General features: G+C 41.5%; 1 pseudogene; it reads right to left on the bottom strand.

Annotated features, from left to right (window-relative positions):
• Positions 1 to 7,482: 7,482 nt before the first annotated feature.
• LOC111144672 lies at positions 7,483 to 7,833 on the bottom strand (annotated as a pseudogene).
• Positions 7,834 to 14,235: the final 6,402 nt, after the last annotated feature.

Here is a 14,235-nt window from a genome sequence, read left to right on the forward strand (position 1 = left end):
CTCTGCCTACTTGTGATCTCTCTCTCTGTGTCAAATAAATAAATAAAATCTTAAAAATATATACATATATATAATAATGACTATTATCTAGATTTTCATACTTTTCTGACTCTGTACAGGAAAATATTAATTCAGTCTTGCAATCTGAAAGATGAGGTTGGACACACTGATGATGGAAAAGAGAAAAGGGTAGGTCTATAAGGTGCTCAAGATTGTTTCATGTGAAGGTGCCTATTGTTTATAGCGAACCACTTGCTTTGCTCTTCATTTTTTGTCTTTTCATCTCGGTTCTCATGAGAAGGGCTTCAGTGAGCTCTCGGTAGATCCTCCAAGATGCGGCGGGGTGATGGTATTCAGAGTTAGCAGCAAACAGTTATAATCTCATTCCACTCGAATGGTGTTATTATTACGAGATGTAACACCAGCAACCCAAACGGTCTCTGACGGTCTCATATTTCTCCTGTCTAAGGAATAGCTGTCAACAGGATCTGGGGGAGCTCAGCAACCGACACATTATGGGGAAATTATATTTTTAATCAATCACTTGCCTGAAGTCATGAAAGCTAATATTTGAGTTATAGTTACCCAGCCATAATACCATGAAGAAACTCCTCCTGCATCACAAGACATCTAGTAATTTTCATGGTTTTTCTTCTTAGGCTATGATCCAAAAAAATTTAAAAAATAAAAAGATGTCTAAGAAAGAGGCACTTTAAATCTAAAGACCTGGATAGGTCAAAAGAAAAAGGATTGAAGAAGATATAAAAAGCAAAGCATGAGCTTAAGAAAGCTGGAGTGGCTTTATTAGTAGCAGTTAAAATTAAATTTCCAGGCAAGAACCATGAGCAGAGATAAAGAAGAGCATTTCTGGTGATAAAGGGTCAATTCATTAGGATATGCAACAATATAAGATGTATTTGGTCTTCAAAATTGACACAAAATAGAGAAATTTGTAATCCACAAAGAAAAAAATAACAGTGTTAAAGAGAGAGAGAGATACAGTTGGAGATTCCAACACCCCTCTCTCAGTAACTGACAGAAAAAGTAAGACCAAAAATATCAGCAAGGAAGCAGGAGATGTGAGTAACACAATCCACAAACTTAATGGAATTTACTGAACAAGGTGGGGAACACATTTCCTTTTTGAGAACACGTGGAATAGTGACTAAGAGAGACCAGTTGCCAGGCCATAAAGTATGTCTCAATCAATTTCAAAATACTGAAATCTTTAAAAGTGTGTTTCTAAATCACAACAATGTTAAATTTGTTATTAATTACAGTAAGATATCTGGAAAGACACCAAATGCTTGGAGATTAAACAGCACACTTCTGAATGCACAGGTCAAAGGAGAACTGTAAGTAATAAGGAAACAGGTGCACGGAAAAGTGATAATAAAAACACAGAGTATCAAAAATTCAAAGATTCCACAAAAGCACTGACTTAAGAGAAATGTATAGCTTTACCTCTCAGATCACTTATTTGAAATCTTTCTTCTTTTTGAAGGTAGGTTTCCACATGATGAAACTAGAAAAATGTGGGTGAAGTAAGCAAAACATACATAGAAAGGAAGAAACAAAGACAAGAGCAGAAATAGAAGAAATAGAAGATAAATAATAGAATTAACCAGGACAGTAGTTGATTCTTTGAAGGAATTGGTAACATTGTGAATCCCTTAACAAGACTGAATTCATTAGTTGAGGGTTGATCAGAGAATCGAAACCAATGCGGAACATAGAATTTGGGATACAGGAATCTGACTTGATGCGACTAGGGCAGCCCATTAACGTCTATGTACAGCAATTACTTCAGTAACCAAAGCCTACGGGGCTTTCAGTGCGGAATGAAAAGGGGAACGGAAGTAGGAGAAACCAAGGCAAACAAGGAGGACCGGCTGGAGGGCAGGACTGCAAACAGGAACCTGCATTTGTCTTTCACCATTGGTAAGCACCCAACTTCAATGTCTTGAGTGACCAGCTGGTGCACCTGCCGTGAAGCTACATAGGCACCTGGCCCAGGATTCTAAGAAGCTGAAGGAAATCCGGCAGGAGCTGGAGGACCTCCTGGACAGCTGCTGCCCCCACCCATAAAGTGAGACCATAAACAGACGACAAGTTGGGATGCCTGGGCAGCTCAGGTGGTTTAGTGTCCAACTCTTGGTTTGGGCTCACATCATGATCTCAGGATCCTGGGATCGAGCCCCGTGTCAGGCTCTGAGCTCAACGAGGAATCTGCCTGAGGATTCTCTCCCTCTGTCCCTGTCCCTGCTCTTGTGTGCTCTAAATAAATAAACAAATAAAACCTAAAAAAAAAAAAGAAAATGACAACAAATTATACATCCTTCTCATTTCCTCACTCAGTAAAATATTTCAGTATATTAAAGCAAAACCTTACAACACTCGATCAGGTAGAGCATCAGGATTTACTTTGCAGAAGAATTCTTCAGGCAGCAGAACATGGATCATGGAAGATTGTTATCTCATTGACAGGCTCAAGGGCAAGAACAATGAAAGTTAAAATCATTACCCCTGCACATTAAAGATGAGTGAGAAATGGGAATAACATTTCTGAAATGAAAATTAATATGCCCATAATACGTCCAAGTGGAATTGCGCACAATCTTAAGACCCATTTACTACCCAAAGTGGGCATCTTTGTATACACTCCAGCTCTTTTCCTTCCCTCTAATACAGGTTCTTTGCCTTTTATAGTCAGGATTATATGACATGACATTCTTCACTATGCAGAGCTTTTGGAGAACAGCAATCGTGAGAAAGGAGCTCGCAAATTCGGTTTCTGCTTTCTCTGCCTGTACAGAGAACAGAGTCTGCAGAGAAGGGCTTTCCCAGAAGTACAGCATAGTCCCTCTGAAACATTATCACACAACTAGCACTTGCTGGAAGGCCTAATGGGAAGGACAAAGGCTTGATCAAGGTCTTACCACTCAGAACCTCCATTTGCCTCTATGTCTGCTGCCGGTGAGGAAAGGCATCTGATTAATTCACACTGGGATCTGGGGGTGCCTTCTCGAAGTCTGTACCTTTTTAAAAAGATACCTGGAGAAATCCGCTGTCGTAGGAATGTGTAAAGAAGAGATTTCAGGCACTGAAGTCTCCACAAGGAGACTGGGTTGGGAGAGATTTGGGGACTGTGTGGAGAATTTTCAGGCTCTTGCTCAAATCCTTACCCTCCCCTCCAGATTTTCTTCACCATTTAGTGAGTCTGTTGAACGCCGAGTGCTCCATCGGCAGGTAGGTTCATGCTTGCCTGACTGGAAGCTTGATATCATTGTGGTGATATCGTTGGCTCCCCGGTTGGCAGTTTGTTCTTTGAGCATTTCCAAAAACCACGGTTTCCGACCCCACACAGACTGAGATGCTAGTCACCAGCCCCATCCTCTGCCCTGTTGCATTTCATGTCTTTTGGCAGAATGTATGACGTGGCATTGTTCAAATGGAGGGTGCTAAAAATGCCTCCAGAGGGAAAAACGTCTCTGTAGCCAGAGTCCTAAAGCTGTCATCCAGAGAAGACACTTTGTCACAGATCGGAAGATGTCCAAGAGCACCTTGAAGGGAGGAAGGGTTGCGGGAGACAGGTGGTTGTGCACACGCCACCAAGGGTGCCTCAAGAGGGACTGGACGAGACTTCTCTTCTTCCTAGACCTCACGACAACTTTAAAGCCTGCCAGCTTAATTTCATATTGCAACTTTCTTCAATCAAATCTGCATTTCTGGGGTTCCTGCTTCATGTCCTCTCATTAATAGCTTCCAACATCTACTTGTGCCAGTTGCTATCCCTACACTGTGTTAAAAACAAAAGAAGAAGAAGAAGAAGTTGTGCTACTAGAAGAGAATGAAAAACACAGATATATCCTCTCTCATATTACTTCTTATTTCCTGGGGGAGTTGGATGCCAGAAGGAAGGGAGAAAGAACTAGCAAACTCTAGCGATGCCACGTTGGAATGACATTTCAGCAGTGTTCTGGAGAGTGTGCTCAAGCCCGGCTGCTTCTGGGGCCCTGGGTTTCTTCTTTGGCAGCCAGTGTATGTTGAGCCCCTACCATGTGCCAAACTCCGTCTCAGACACTTCAAAATCCAGGCAGGATCAGCAGACTGTCCACGAGAGCAGCCCCCAGCTTCCCCACAATGGCAAAACCATTACTTACGCTCAGAACTCTACTTCCGGTGGCTCTTTCCCAGACAGCTAAAATCATTGTAGCATCAAGTGAACAATTATCTCCAGACGTTCTTTCAACAAATGCTGGTAGCTACTGTATTACCATTTCTTCCACAACCTTCTATTTTGGGGGAAAAAAAAAGGTAAGTCAGGGAAAAGCATCAGGAGATAATAAGGTAAAAGTGTTCTCTTATTAAATGTCATTAAAAGACTCTTTGAGTTAAGAACAGGGACTCTGTTACATTCAAGCGGTTCTAAAGACCTAGCTGGCAGGGAAGTGCCTCGATCTCTTATATCTACTGATGCTAGAAGGGCTTGCAAGGACACTGTGTGCAAACGAGTGCCATGAAGGTTATTAAACAAGAAAGGGATTGGAAAGGACAGTGTCTTGCTGGTTGTCCATCTGGATTCCAGGAGTCATAGAAATTCAAGGGATGCCATCAGGCATCTAGAAAGAGCTGTGCAGGGGGTGGTCCAGGGGATGGACAGACTTCATAGCTCCTTTCTTCACCCCACCTTCAACCATGGGGGTTTCCCTCTCCCTGGTCTTCCAGATCAGTGCCCCCCAGGAAGTTCTACGTACAGAAAGGGCTCTATCACTGTGAAAGTCATTGAAAACCACTAACCTGCCTCCCACTCCAGCATGCTAGAGAGCCTTACTCATGAAGCATTGTCTGTGGAATGAAAATAGTTTCAAGGAGCAAATATTTTGATGAATGGCTAAGTCAGAGCTGGCTTGTGGTCAACACTGTCGTGTTGGTTTGTTCTGGTGTCTGGCGCCCTTCTCAGCCCTGCAGAGGGAAAGCACTCCAGCAAGAGGAGAAGGGCATTTTGTCCTTGCCTGGGGTTTCTCGCTCTATCCCACCTAGCCTCCTGTGCCGGGGAAGCTGAACGCGCATAACATAGCCCTGAGATAGTTTCAGACCCTCCAGTCCACCCTTCCATGCAGGTCTGCATAATGTAAGCAGAAGAGCTTAGCTTACTTAAAAATAGACATGCCTATGGTTGGGTAACATGAGACTTTTATTGCTGCCATAAACCAGGATTCAGCAAAGGGAGCCCCTGACCATTAATCTTCTTGTTCACTCTTTTTCTTAATCCATGATACAGTAAAGGCTGGTTTCAAGGGAAAGTTGATAAGAATAGGCATGGCAATTCTTGGCAATTCTGATGGGTACTGCGAAATGTTTGCTTTATGATAACGGATAAAGCCATTTTGAAGCAGACTTTAAATTGCCACAGTTTCTGGGTATCTATCAGGATACAGCCATGCCTAGAATCTACAAGTGAGGCAGCCCCAATCTCCAGCAGAAACATGGGACTATGCAGAAGTTGGAAACAAAGCTGCGGGGGACTGAATGTTGAGCAGAGGCCAGGGTCTCTGTAAATGGTATCGTCGATGTTCAAAACAACTCGAATGGGAAGCATTCTCATTTACAGATTGGATGAGGCTCCGTGGAGTTACAGTTCAAGCTAGTGAGCTTTCAAATCCAGATCTGCCGGACCTGTTCTCTTCCTGTTTCCCATGCTTCAGTCCTGTTTGCCAACCTCCCCACGATAGGGAAGACACTGCCTCCCCGGCCACACAGCCGAGTGCTGGACAGAGCTGACAAGTAACAAGTGTTTTGTGGTGGACTCTTTTGTCCTCCCTTTCCTCTTCATGCCTTTTTACCCAGAACCTTACCTCCTTTTTACTATATCATAAAAGATTGTTTCTTTTCAAATTATATAAAGGAAAATTAGTAGGATGATCAAATGTGCAGAGTAATCAGGTTAATGTGTATCAAACACACATGTTATATAACCAAAGATGTTGATCTTGGTTTGTTTTCTTAGTTCCCAGTTCTAAGACCTCTGAAAGGAATTTTTCTAGGAGAAAACATGTTCTGTGGTTAAGATGGATGAAACTCTAGTCTGTATTGACTTTGGTAAGATAGCCAGTTAAGAACATCTTTAATTACATGGTCCCAGGGGTAACGTTTGAATTAACTAGATTTTGGCTTCTCTCTCTTCTGGGATACATTCTCAATTGATTTCTACTGATGACTTGTACAAGAATCAATAGATAAATATGCTACTAAGTAAGTAATAATTTTTCCTTGGTTTAGAAGACTTGATAATTTAAGAGAATAAAATATTTTTGTGGCTTATAACATCGACAGCGTGTGTTCTCAGTTAAGAATGACTTTGCCCTGGGAGTATTTGACCATGCCTAAAGACATCGTTGGTTGTCACAGCTGGGGAGATAGGAGGCTGTTAGCACCTAGTAGGTAGAGACAGGGGTTGCAAAATATCCTCCAGTGCTTCTTCCAGAGAAAGATCTGCCTCCATGCATCGGTACTGCCATGGTTGAAAAACCTCAACTTACAATAATACCAAAAGAATACAAATACCAGGGGTTACTGATTGCACAATACAGATAATTATTTATAATAATAACATCAGTGTCCTCCATGATATCAAGAATAAATTGGAATGAAGAATAATAGGCCATAATTTAAAGACCACAACTTAAAGAGTATCCAATAGAAGCATCCTTCACCCTCCTTTCTGTGGAAGTTGCTGAACAATGGTCAATCATAGCATGTTTCTGGCATGCAACCTAGCTTAATCTCAGATTTCTTGAAGACAAGTGGACAAATAAATTTAAGGATAACATGGAGCATGCGGTGTTGGCTTTCATGTAACAATGATGGCAGAAGGATCAACTAAAACCTGAGGACACATGAAGAAGCTACCTACTACTAATGAGTTTGGGGCAGGTCATTTAAGCCTTATCTTTGATGTCTTCAACTTTAAGATGAAAATAAAGGGGGTGTGCCTAGGTGGCTTAGTCAGTTAAGTGTTCAGCTCAGGTCATGATCCTGAGGTCCTGGAATACAGCCCCATGTCTGGTTCCCTGCCAGTGGGGAGTCTGCTTCTCCCTCTGCCCCTCCCTCCACTCGTGCTTGCGCTTTTTCTCTCTCTCAAATAAATAAACAAAATCTTAAAAAAAAAGAAAATAAAGGAAAAACATCTAAAACATTAAGATGATTATATCAAATAAAATATGCCAGCCCTCCGTTAAGTATAAAGTGATATTCTACAGAAGGGTTTTTTTTTTAACTTATTTAAAAAAATTTTTTTTAATTAGCAAACCTGGGGGGAAAGCCACATTAGGACTGAGACAAAGGCAGGGACCCAAAAATCTGCTGGTTTTTCTTTGTCAGACTGGAGCGGAATTTCAACCAGACCACATGTATTCCACCTCTGCAGACACAGTTTACTCTTTAAATCCTGATTCCAAGTTCGCGGCTTGCAAACTGGCTTCACTTCCTCCAAGGACCCAGCTCTAGGGCTTTCATGGCACCCTCAAGTTTGAGCATCGCTCGTTCCTGTCCCTGGCGGTGCCATTCGGCCATGGACTGGAGCATCCACCTGGCCCTGAGCTCGTGCAAGAGCGAGCCATAAACCATGACCTCTCTGAGGTCCGAGGATTCCAGAACCTTTAGCTCGAGCATGACCTTGCTCACTTGCTCAATTTACGGGATTCGAGATCCTGTTGGGCCAAACAGAACCTCCAAGAGCTGCGTCTGGACCTGCAACACCTTGGGATCGTTCAAATCTTCAGGAGCTTTCACCCATGGTGTAATATCTTTTCGTTCTGGTAGCGTCCCCATCTGGAGCGCCTCAAAACTAACCACACTCCAACCTGGGCTAGGCCTCAGTGGCTGGGGCCTCGGCGCCAGAGAGGGAGCACTGAGATGGGCCCTGCCCATAAGAAGCCACGCCCACGAGAAGCCACGCCCCCTGCCTGGCGGCGTAGTCTCCCACCTGTAGAAGATTTTATTCGGAAAGCCATTGGAGGTAAAAACAGCTACTAAAAACAGCCATAAGAAATTGCCCAACAATATTTAAATTCATAATAGCAAGCCCTAAAATTGCTGTGCTCCAGGTGATTCCATCCATGATTTAGTCCTTCTTTTCTAATCAAACACAATTATGGGAATTAAATGCTCTTAATAATATCCTGAAATTAGATTATGGCATTGCACCCGGAGCTTTCTCGATTACCAAAGGAATAGCATTTCTTTAGGAAGCAGATATGGTTGAGTGAGTTCTGAAATGAGGCTCGAAAGAACCAGAATAGATAGGAGAAGAAACATGTGTGAAGCCATCTTTCAATTAACTAAAACCAGATAGAAGGAAAGTGACATATAGATCAAAATCTGGGTAGAGAACACTCTCCCCTTGTGGTTTTCTGACATTAGACAACTCTTCATGTTTCAAAAAGACATCAACATGACTTTACTAAAAAGAAGTCTCTATAGAATAATTAGATACAGAAAGACAAACTTCTTTTCTTCTTCTTCTTTTTTTTTTTTTTTAGAGAAGGTTTGGAGGGGACAGAGTGACAGGTGGAGAGAGATTCTAAAGAATTTTATTTATTTATCTGACAGAGATCACAAGTAGGCAGAGAGGCAGGCAGAGAGAGAGGGGGAAACAGGCTCCCGGCAGAGCAGAGAGCCTGATGCGGGGCTCGATCCCAGGACTCTGGGATCATGACCTGGGCCGAAGGCAGAGGCTTAACCCACTGAGCCACCCAGGCACCCTGGAGAGAGAATCTTAAGCAGGCTCCATGCCCTGCGGGGAGCTACACACGGGGCTCAACCCCATGACCCTCAGATCAGGACCGGAGCCTAAATCCAGAGTCAGATGCTTAACTGATCGCACCACCTGGGCATCCCAAGACAAACAATTAAAAAATTAATAAATAAAAGGCAAGCATGATGTTCCAAAGAAGATCTTTGATTGAATAATTGGATTTATTTTTCTGAGTTAACTTGGAAGCAAGATCAGCTAGAACTTCAACTTTTTTGTAAAACTAAGAGAAAAAAAAAATTTTCCCAGACATAGAAATATGGAAACTGAGGCTCAGGAAGGTCACACTGACTGTGAATGGTGGAATGAGAATTCAGAGGTCCTCATGGCTCCAAAACCCTTGCTCTGGAAACACCACATCTTGAGGCTACATAAGACAGTCTCCCAACTTCATTTCTCCCCTTCCTACCCTCCTGCTTACACAGGGCCCTCTCTTACAGTTCACTCTCTCTCCTCCCTCCCCTGGGTGCTGAATAAGGACCCAGGGTCCTCACCACCTCTCTCTTGGCCCTTTCTTCCGCCTTCTCTTTCCCCACTTCCTCCATCCTAACATTGCCCAAAATCCATGAACCAGAAGGAGGGGCTCTTCCTGGGAGCCTAGGTTTCAGATCCAAATGGTTCATTCATAGCTAGCTGCCTGGTTCTGGGTCAGCCTAGGGATTCCCCCTCAACCAGTAATTTCTGCCTTTTCAGGCTTTACAGCAGGCTGAGTACCTGAGCCCTCCTCAGCTCTCCACCCATCCTGGGTCTCCCTCCTCCTGCTCTGCTGGCTTTTAGGAAGAGCTTTGAGCCCAGTGCCCTGGGGTTCTCCATCCACCTGAGTGGGTGCTAGGTGCATGCAAATTCCCCACTAGTTCAACAAAGCCCACACTAATACTCAGTGCAGCACTCGTAATCCTAAAATCCCTTCATTAGCTTTTCTATTATGGTAAAATAGATATAAAATTTACCACTTTAACTGTGTTTAGGTGCTCAGTGGCAGAAAGGACATTCACACCATTGTGTAACCAGCCCCACCACCATTCATCTGCAGAATGCTTTCATCATCCATACTGAAACTCTGTCCCTATTAAATAATTCCCTGTTCTCCCCTCCTCCCAGCCCCTCATAACCTCTGTTCTACTTTCTGTCTCTAGGAATTTCATCCTTTGGTGTAACTCTGACAGGTGGAAGAATACAGTACTTTTTTATGTGACTTGTTAAACTTCTAATGCATTCAAAATGCATCCCTGTTGTCACGTATATGAGAATTCTATCCCTTTCCAAGACTGAATAATGTTCTATTGCATGTATGTATCACAATTGGTTTATCCATTCATCTGTTGATGGACATTTGGATTGTTTTTGCTTTTTGGCTCTTGTAAAGACTGCTGCTATGAACATGGATGTGCAACTATGTATTCAACTCTTTCAATTATTATGAATATATCCCTAGAAGTAGAATTGCTGGATTGGATGGCAATTCTATATTTAATTTTTGAAGTACCACCATATTGTCTTCCCCAGCAACTGTATCATTTCTCATTCCCACTAGCAAAGCACAAGTGTTCTAACTTCTCTACATCTTAGTCAACACTTATTTTCTGGGTTTTGTTTTGTTTTGTTTTTTAATCATAGCCATTCTAAGGGGTATGAAGTGGTATCTTATTGTTATTTTGTTTTGCATTTGAAATGCACCCACTTTGGTACCATGTAGATCCATGGTACAGAGCACCTATTTCTTCGCATCTTCATCAACACTTGGTATGAACAGGCTTATTAGTTGTCTTAAACTGATGTGTGGGATGGTATCTCGTTGCTGTTTCATTTTAAAATTTGCATATTTATGTGAAAGGTTGAGAATATTCTAATCTATGTATAGGTCCCCTCCTCTGGAAATTATTCATTTTTTTTAAAAGATTTTATTTATTTATTTGACACAGAGAAAGAGAGATCACAAGTAGACAGAGAGGCAGGCAGAGAGAGAGGGGGAAGCAGACTCCCTGCTGAGTAGAGAGCCTGATGCAGGGCTTGATCCCAGGACCCTGAGATCCTGACCTAAGCCGAAGGCAGAGGCTTAACCCACTGAGCCACCCAGGCACCCTAGAAATTATTCATATTATTTTCCCTATCTTTCTACTAGATTTGTCTTTTTAAGTAGGAATTCTATGGATATTTTCGTTACTGATGTCTTGTCAATTATATGCATTGTGAAATCTGTCCTTTTCATGTTCTTTCTTGACTCTTGGCATGAGAATTTATAATTTTAATTAGACAATTTTATCAAACTTGTTATTTCTGGACTACACTTTTCCTATCACTAAAAAGAATCTGTCCCTACTCTACTACCATAACGATATTTGCCTATGCTTTTTTTTTTTGAGAAGTTTTATGGTTTTGTTTTTGACAGTTGTATCTTTTACACAATGGAATTATTTTTTAGTGTGGTCAGAGATAATGACCTAATGTTATCTTCTTCCAAAATGAAGACATCTCATTATCCTAGAATCACTAGCAGTTTGGTCCATTCTTTTCCATACTGATTTTAAGGCCAACTCTCATGTACCAAGCTCACATACATATGTGATTATGGTCTCAGGCTGCCAGAGGTCTTCCACTGGCCTTTGTATATATCCCCAGTCCAATGCTGCACTATTTTATTTACCAAACCTGTATGGTAAGCTTTGTTTTGTAACAAAACAGGTTTTGTTCACTATTCCAAGTTTCTCCCTTCCCATGCATATGGCCACCTTCTTCAAATTTGTCTTAGCATTTCTTCACCCTTGTCAGATTGTGTGAAAAACTTCATTAGGACTTTCATTAGACAATCATTAAAATAATAAAGTGATGTGTCTTCTTTATGATATCAAATCTTCCTAACTATGAACTAGTATTTAGATCTCCTACATCTTACAGTAAAGTTTTTTGTTCAATTTGGGTTTTTTCCCTGCAAATGTCTGTTATGAATATACAGTTTCAGATTTTTTTAAATTACATTTTCTACTTCATTGTCCCTGGGACATAAAAATTCTATGGATTTTTCATATCAATCTTCTGTCCAACAACAATATAGAACCACCTTATTTGTTCTAGTGCTTTTCTATAGATTCACTTAGAATTTATGTCAACAGAAATTTTGTCTGCAAATAATGGTAATTTTGCTTCTGTCTTTGTAACTCTTATATATCTTATTTCTTTTTCTTATTTTACTGCATGGAGCTAAAACCTTTTATGCGATTTTGAATAGAAGAAGTGCTTGAAGCAATGCAGGTGCTGTTCCCGGCTTCAAAGGGAATATGTGTAAGGTCCGACTCTTTCGGTATATTTATGCCTATGTTAGACAGACTCTCCATCAAGTAATAATGTTTTCTCCTATTCCTAGATTTCTACTTCTTTTAAATAAAAGAATGTTGAACTTTGAATTTGTCTCTTTCTTTTTTTAAAAAAGATTTTATTTATTTGGAAGAGAAAGAGAGTATGAGTGGGGAGGGGGTAGCTAGAAGGAGAGGGACTCTCCACTGATCAGGGAGCCCACTCAGGGCTCCATCCCAGGACCCTGGGATCAGGACCTGAGCCAAGGGCTGATGCTTAACTGAGCCACCCAGATGCCCCTTTTCTTTATTTGAGATTTAAGAAGCAGTGCAGTAGTGTACTTGGAGAATGGACTCCGGAGTCAGTTCCTGGAACATAATGAATGTTGGAGGACATGTTCTTTTGAAGGCACATTGTTCTCAAAGTTGTTGGTGTCAGCACTTTTTATACTCTTAAAAAAGATTAAAGGCCATGAAGAGCTTTTGTTTTTGTGGGTTATGTATCTTTCAATATTTATCATGTTAGAAATGAAAACTGAGAAATTTAAAAAAATATTTATCGATTCATTTTAAAACAGCAATAAGCCCAATCCACGTAAAGATAAAATTTTTTAGCGAAAAATACCATATCGTCCAAAACAAAACCAAGTGGAGTGTGTATATCTACTATACTTACTAAGCTTATCCCAGGGTGTCTTCAAGTATTTCTCAACTACTCACCTGTTCTGTAGAAACTTACATACAGCACCTCCTAACCTCTAAGGCTGAGTTCAGAAAGGACTTTGTATCTTCTGGTTCTCTTATCACACGTCTACAGGGCACTGAATGCCCCAGTTTTTCCATCTATAAAATAGGTTTATTGGTTACCACAGACCAATCCTGATGATATTTTAATGAAAACCAGGGAGATTGTCTTTTAGGACTAGGTTATTAGTAATGTGGACAGTGACATAAATTTCTGGGTAATGGAGGAAAAAAATCTATGTTGGGCAAAGTATTTGGATTCCTTCAAAATCTTACTCTCTACCTAATCGTTGCTTGAGAATAATACTATCAATAGACTGTAAACAAGAAAATATGCTTCTTTCATCAACTAAACTATGATTTATCTCCAGTCTTACAGAAGGAGAATGTTTATTTAACAAGAACAGTTGCTGTCATTTATCAAAATCACATCTTTTTTTCTGAAATTATTTCTCTGCTCACATTTTTACATGGCCATGGTCATGGCATTTATGAAATGAGTTTATTTTTATTTCTTTGTTAGCTGGATCAATGATCAGATAGCTGGCTTTGAAGGGATTATTTCAAGATCATGTCAAATAACAGGGGGATCCTGTGGGAGGCATTTGTATGAGCTTCCTGAAACCTAACTTGTGAACAGCAGCAGCCAGTGGTCACAGTGGGGCAGGGAGAGCCTTCTCTTACCCACTCAAATGAGGGGTCTCCTCGAAGTTCAGTCCTTCTTGTTTCCACTGAGATCTGTCCTGGTGGAGAGTTGCACCCAGCCACGCTGCAAAACAGAAGTGTTCCAAGCATGATTTAAATATAACCTCCCAAACACACTGTGGTCATTATCTTCAATTTAGGAAAGAATTGACGTTGTTCTCACTTTTCCGACTTGGTAGGAACCTGAAAACATGGCAGCCATTAGAACCACTGGATGCTGAGATTCCCGGGTGCGATGGCTCATTCTCAACAGGTGAGGATTTCCTACCCATGGAGAAGGGGGACCTGAGGTGTAAGTGCTCCCACAGGCCCTCCTCTCTGCACCCAGCATCTGGGACAGCTGCTTCGCCTTCGCCCTCCCTCAGACTCTTCCTTTCCAAGAGTGACTCCTCCCACCTTACTCCAGCTTGGTCTCCTCCTTCCTGTGCCCACACCAGTCCAAGCACATCCCTCCTGGCACTTCTCTTTTCCATTTCCATCAACACTTGATCACTATCTGCTTTGTGTTAAGAGTTAAGTGCCATTCATCCAAGGACCCTAGGAGCCACCAAAATGAGCCACCCCCAGCCACCCTTTCCTTTGAGATTCCTGATAAATGTATACAGCAGACAATACAAGTATTGGACACTTGTTGTTACCAATTCAACATTGTCAGAATGCTCATTTCTGCATGGTCATTAG

This window comes from Enhydra lutris, unplaced genomic scaffold, assembly GCF_002288905.1.
Source record: "Enhydra lutris kenyoni isolate GAN:26980312 unplaced genomic scaffold, ASM228890v2 scaffoldscaffold12, whole genome shotgun sequence".
In the NCBI taxonomy this organism is placed as follows: Eukaryota; Metazoa; Chordata; class Mammalia; order Carnivora; family Mustelidae; genus Enhydra; species Enhydra lutris.